Below are 6,962 nucleotides of genomic sequence, written 5' to 3'. Positions count from 1 at the left end.
CAGCTTAATTAGGTTTGCTGCAATTTTCTAGGATAATTTAGTTCTGCCTTTGTCTTCTGTCTGGCAGATTGTCCCTGGAAACCTCTTACAGAAATTCCCATTGACTGCAGTGATTCTCTGTTAGGGCAAAACTGATCACCGCTGCCTTCCCTGTTGTTGAACTCAATCAACAAAAGCTATATGTAATTCTTTACAAATAAAAAATATCAGTAGAGTGAGAAAAGTTAAAAACTGGCTGTTTGACACCAAAAACATAACAACAATGTAATTATCTCTGCCAGGACTTGTATCAAAGCACAACAGATGAATCCCCCCCACCCACTGAGTCACCTTGCCAACTTTTTCAATTAGTCTCTTCCTTATAAATCAATAGTGAAAGATTACTTCTCATCTAGAAGGTATTCAATGAAACACCAGTACACCATTACCAGCAATGAGATAAAAACATGAGGAAAATGACAACAAAACACTTTATCCTTTCTTCTCTCCTTTACACTTGAGACTTTTGCTTTTGTATTGTTATAAATGTTCCTCCTCCCTGCCCCTCATGCTTCAGAATGGTCACTTTTGCATAGGAGATGAATGACATGTTTGTCTCCTCAATTTTTGCTTACCTGTGTCCATGAAATTAGGGATCTCTCCTCTCTATCCTTAAGATCTGTCTCAAATTTGTATCTTATACAGAACCTTGTTATGCCTTGGTCAACAGGGCTGAGTTTTGACTCAGCCAGCTTGAGCTTCAGTCAAAAGACTGCTATTCCTGCACTACCCTTCCTTACATGTAATTCTGTCACATTTAATTGGAACTCCAGGGTGATTTAAGCTGGGTGAAATTCCTTGTAAAACTATGAAGTTGCTTATGTACAGCCTGACACTGCTCATTCTGCTGTTTTTCAGGTCTGGGTTCAATGTTGCTCAAGACTTTTGCCAATATAGAAACTGCAGAGCCTTCAATAAAATAAATAAGCAGTAAGAATGCATTCTCAGTTTCCCCTGTGGATTTGTACCCTGCATGCCCCTGCTGTCTCACTTCCCTCTTCCCCTGCAGTTTCCTACTGTGCTTTCTGTAGCATTCCCCTAGCTGAGGGCAAGGTGCTCCATAGCCTGCCTCGGGACATGCAAGTGCCAGGCGGTCACTGCCTGATGGCTGCCAACCAGAACCTACAGTGTCTGCAGTCTGCCAGCCTCTCTTGCATTCCCTTCTCCCTATTTTGCAGCTGATTTTCAGAACCTATATAAGAACTTAACCTCAAAGACTTCAACACTTCCTTCCAAGTTAGTTAAAATGGACCAGCAAATCCAAAAGTTACCTGAGACAGATGGGCAGCACACACACTAAAGTCTCATTTCTATTTGGACTACACAGTGCTTCAATTCAGATCATGTTCCGAACAATTTAAGCACCATCTTGCTGCTTGGCTGCTGTAGCTCACATTAAGCTGTCTTCAGTGTATTTGTTTCATCAGCGTACATTTACCTCGACTTATTGCGTGCCACCATTCCACTACAGTTTTCAGGAGATTAGATACTCCGTAACATTAGAGCAAAGTATTTTGGCACAAAGCAAGAACATCACCTTTATTTACAAAAGAATGCATCTTTTGGTATCAAATCACTGGCTAAGAAAAGGAATTACCTTATGTAATCAAAAGCTAGTGCTGCCTTGTCTTATATTTGAGGAAAAGACTGAGAGGCATCAAAGATCAATAAACTCAATGAGTAGAAAGAACAAAATACAACGTAGAGGCCTGGAAATGCTTAATAATGAAATGGAAAACACAGCTATCTAAGAGCAATTGGAAATTTCATTTGAGTATCTTCAGCTAAATGTTATCAAATACAAAAATGGTGCGCTAATTATTTTTTCAGTCTGTCTACATGGATTCTACATAACATTCTAATAACAACTGGCAAGACCACAGTCTAAATTGCACACATTTTCTTGATTTGAAAGTTACCTGATGAATAGGAGTATTATAGGGATTGTGCCTCTTAATGACAAAGCTAATCTCCTGTGTAATAGCTGATGGTGATCACTGCTTGTGTTATTCAAAGTAAAAATGAATTTTTCTGTGTGCTCAACTTCAAAGGATTTCATTTGACTAAAAGAAAGGGATAAAAATACAAAGGAGACAAGAGCATGAACTCTGAGTTGAAAAAGGAGGTAAAATGATTATGTCAATGTTTTGTGCATTCAAACCTGTTAGAAAAATAAGAAGCATTCCTTATATTAAATAATTGATTTGAGACGAAAATTAAAATGCTTACATTTCACAGTGTGCAGAAGGACAAGTGCAAAGCTTCCAGTAATGACAGCTCATGAAAATAACATAAAAATATCGCAAATCCAGGCACCAAGTCAAGACTGCTGAATCGCCATTGTTAGGAGCCGATAATACCACAGGATTTATTTTTCATTTGAAGAAATACTGTTTTCTGTCCACAGCAAGCTATGCTCAGAGGCATAGCATATTATGTAAAGTGTTATGATTCATACCTCCCCCTCTCTTCCCCTCAAGTCTCACTGTTTTCTGTGGATAATGTACCTCACATCTGATTTATCTTTAGCTGAGAACAGCAATGCTGCTTACTTGTACCCCTTCGACTCCTGGAAAGAAGTGTCCAAAGAACTCCCTGCCTTGAGAAAGTGCACGCAGTCCAGGAAAGCGATGGAGACCTGGAACTGCACCTGTTTTCTCTGTGGACATCATCAGTTAAAGATACAGAAATCTTCAACAGAGGGATAAGAAATGTAATAAATAAATGAAACAATTAAATACAGCTGTCTGCATTTGAGCCAATTTCTTTCCTGACTTAGGATAAATACTCCTTAGAGCCCTTTGTCTTGCAAACTCTGAGACCGTGGAAGGAAGGGATGAGAGAAAACAAGAGTAAGCACAAACACACTTGTTAAGTAGGATTTTATAAAATATTGCAGCTCACAGCCTCAAAATGTTTAAATGAAAACCTGTTGGAAGAACATAAAAAAAGTAAAGCTGATAATGTGCTCCCCTAGGAAGAAGGAGCACATGCTGATCCCTGGTACCCAGAAGCCATTATTTCCACTGAGAATAAAAACAACTTACACAGTAAGATGCATCTCCTGCTTCCAGAGTTGATTTAGAGTTATCAGGAAACGTTCAAAACCAGGCATGGCTTACTGTGTAATTAGTGCATGGGAAATGCCTCTACTGAACGTTCCTGTTTCATCATTTACCTCCTCACCCAGGAGCACTCATATCTGATCCCCCGCCCTGCAGTGCCCCACTCAAGTCTCATTATTATCAAAGCACAGCAATCAATCATGTCTCACTACAGGTGACCATCAATAAGCATTGGAGAACAAGTCATTGTTAGTTACATGGAAATAAGTATGTATTACAGTGAACTTTTTACCTTGGACACAATCATCTAAAAACCTCAAAAAAAAAAGTGTTAAGAAGACAGCATGAGACTGACCTCTTAACTTAATATCCTTCCTAAAACTTGAAATGGATTTACAGGTATCATAAGCAAACTTTAGGTTCAGCATGATATCCTAATTAATTGGCTAATAATTATTTAGTTAACATTATGCCTCATTTTATTTCTTCCATACTATATTAAATAATCAGCTGCACTAAAATCAGCAGTCTCACTTTGAAGGAGGAAAAGAAGTCTAGATTCAGAGCCTAGCCTTTCTGGGAATGGGGAAGTTACGCCAAATCACGACCCCACATGGAGCTGCAACCCCGACCTGATCAGAAAGGAAAAATTATTAGACACAAACAGCAATCTGAAAAATTCCAAGTGTCCATCTGTCTTTCTTCTCACTTGCACTTCAAGTGTCAGAGGTTTTCCTCACAAGAAGGCTAGGAGCTGCTGGGGAGAAAGAGTACTGTTCCCACTTTACTACCTTCCCAGTAGGTTCTTCTCAGCATTCAAGGATGATGAGAAGGAGAGCTTTGCTGTGCTAACAGGTAATATTCTTATTTCCAAAAAGAAGATAGAAATATAGTCATGCAAGTATGCCAATAAAGTAACCAGGAATCCTTTCCAAGATTTTTTTAAGCAGAAAAATTAAAAGTTACAAACATGCACACCATATCGTGATTACGCTTCAGTACAAGACAGTATTACTAGCACAGCATATTTTTTGTGGTTTATGAGAATTCTCTATAATCTGAAGTTCTTTAAAGTTAAATTGCACTTCAAAGTTTCATTTACACACTGTAAAAATGATATAGTTAAGTTTTCAACAGGGAATGAATTATTCATTAAAGAAGATAATGGTGTTAAACTCATCCAAGGAGCTATAACATTAGCATAAAGAATGCCTTATGTCACATTAATTTTAAAACAGAAAACATACAACACAAAAGATATTGAACCATGGATTTGTTTTTGGTTACATTAAACAAAAAGCAATTATTCTTACAGCAACCTTTTCATAGCATTTTAATCATACTGGTAGGTATTTTACAAGCCATTTGATCTTAATTATTAATTGCATCAGGGTAGGTTGGGTAGAACATGCATCTATTCTAATTTTATCATCTCTGCTTTTGATGTTATCCAAAGATGCAAAACAGGGAAGTGCTTAAAAGGGAGAAAAAAAATCTATATATTTTTCCTTTACTTCTCAGTGAAGTGGAAAATACAGTTGTAAGAACAAACATATCTTCACTTTCATGGAGAGTTTAGAGTGAATGGGGATTCCAAGAGTTCCAGAGAGATAAAAGAAGTGAAAAGAAATATTTTTTCCAAAAATAGTTAGTTTTAATAAATAAACACAGTAGCCTTTACATCTATATATCTGTAAGGAGTCACTTTGAGGTATTAAATCGTTATTTGTAAAACAGTTCCTCCTGAACTCCATCTCCAGTTAGTTCTATTAACTGATAGAATACTTAATTTCTTAGTCCTCTTCCCTGACATAGCTTCTGTAAAGTGGGCTCATTTTCCAGTTATTTTTCAGTCTTTTTAAACTGGTGTTATAAATTATTTGGGTAAATAAATTTAAGAATCATAATGAGAGATCTCTGTTTTCTCCGAAACCATCCATTTTCTCAGCTTACTCATTCCTGCTGTCATACAAAATGGCTACATCATCAGTTTTTTAATAGAATTTAATGAAAAGCTTTTACACCTGTTTTGTAATTAAAGCTAGTTTTAGAGGTCTTTTACGTGTTTTGGATCAAACCAAGGTAGGCCAATGATCTTTTCAGTCAGGCAAACAAATTGCTGAACTAGAACGATCATGGCAACAGCTGTAGCAGTCAGAGGGGCTTTACTTACATTAATTATTTTATTTACATTTATGTATTACTTGCATTTGCTTTGCTTTATCCATTCTACAGTTATATAAGTCTCTGCAGTTTTAGGGGGAAAAAAAGGAGATGATTCTGATTCTGGAAAGTTGGTGGGACAAAATTCAAGATAACCACGTAAAATACTGGCATCACTATAAGAATGAGGTGTTTGGATGGCATCTTCATGGACAGCAGGTTATTGCTATTGCAGTGCATGATTCAGTCTTGCAGTTCATCTCACATTCAGAAATGAATATTTCATCCCAAAACCTTTGTAGAGATGGTCTGTTAGTACTTGCTCTTGCTGGAGTGTGAAGTAAATGGGCAAGCTGAACTCCTTTCCAGCCTAAGCTCCTAAGGTTTGCCTCACCCTTTAAGTCCTTCACAGAAGGTTGTCCTTTCATTCCCAGCCTCCAGTTGTAGTGTTTACAATAGCTGTTCTTTTGAAATTCACAGGGACAATAAAACCCAGTATCCTCTCAGCCATGAGGAAAAATCGGTGCCATGGAACAATGTCTTCTGTACTCACTGCAGCATAAGCCCATGGCCTACGGGAATGACACTGAGAAAGAAACTGGGAGTGACCACAAAGTAGTGCTTCATTCTGTTCATCTGGAACTTGCAGGCAAAATCCATTTCTTAACACAAAACCATTCTACAAAACTGCTTATTTATTTTAGACAAATTCCAGATCCTGAATCTGTAAGAGAAACCTCAAAAACATGTATTACATGTAATCTCATTCTGCTTTCCCCCCCACATCCTGCAAACTACTCGAAATGATAGCCCTGGGAAGCAGAAAATAGTCCATTTGTCTCAAATGTTTGTCAGTTATTTTAAGGAAACATTTGGCCTGCATGGCCCTCCTACGAGTCCACGATAATGTCACTCCTCCTCCCAGATACCAGCCTGCCCCCCTTCACTAATCTCTCTCCTTCTCAACAGTTTTTGAGACATAATAATTAATTGCTAATGCTTGAGACATGCTGGCACCAAAAATGGGGAAGGATAAAACCAATTCTATTTAGCAGCTTACAGAACAGCACAGCAGCCACTGTGCCAACTGCAGTATACTTTTCCTCATTTAATTAAGAACTTCATCTATTTACAGAAATCTGCTATACAATTTCAAAGGCAGGATCAAACAATGAAATCTAAGGCTGCTTATCTCTTGGGGAGTACAGACTTTCCCCACAGTAAATAACGAATGCTCCAGTACCTCCAGAAGAACCCCAGGTGTTTCTGCCCAGCCTTCAGTTACTGCTATTCCTCCCCAGTAATTACTACTCAGAGACATCTTCAATCTGATATTTTAGCACTATTACGGGTGTTATGTGAATCCTAATTCCACAGACATTAGATCAGGTGCTAAACATACAGATTTGGGACTGTGTGAGGACACAAAAATAACCAAATCTGTTTCATGTTTGATGGAGGGTAAGACACAAATAACGTATGATGGGAGAATTTAATATTTCTTCTCCTAGAAGCTCAATACTTTCTCTCAAAGTAATAATAAAAGTGCGTGATATCAGAGTCAGGCATATAGCAATCTGAGTAATACAGATGGCTAGTTGAAATTATGAAGAGATAGCAATAATGGATAGAAATACTGTCAGTAGATAATATTTCTGTGTTTCTAGATACATAGCAATGACAGTTGGCTTTCAG

The 6,962-nt window shown here is 37.7% G+C and overlaps 1 long non-coding RNA gene across 1 annotated transcript in view; it reads right to left on the bottom strand.

Moving 5' to 3' along the window:
• LOC110403710 overlaps positions 4,038-6,962 on the bottom strand; it is a 30,107-nt gene continuing 27,182 nt past the window's right edge. The window contains exon 3 of the long non-coding RNA XR_002441804.1: positions 4,038-5,853. This is a non-coding gene — a long non-coding RNA (uncharacterized LOC110403710). The remainder of the gene's footprint in view (positions 5,854-6,962) is intronic.

The sequence above is a fragment of the Numida meleagris genome, chromosome 9, assembly GCF_002078875.1.
Source record: "Numida meleagris isolate 19003 breed g44 Domestic line chromosome 9, NumMel1.0, whole genome shotgun sequence".
NCBI lineage: Eukaryota > Metazoa > Chordata > Aves > Galliformes > Numididae > Numida > Numida meleagris.
This window is presented reverse-complemented; position numbering and strand designations above follow the sequence as displayed.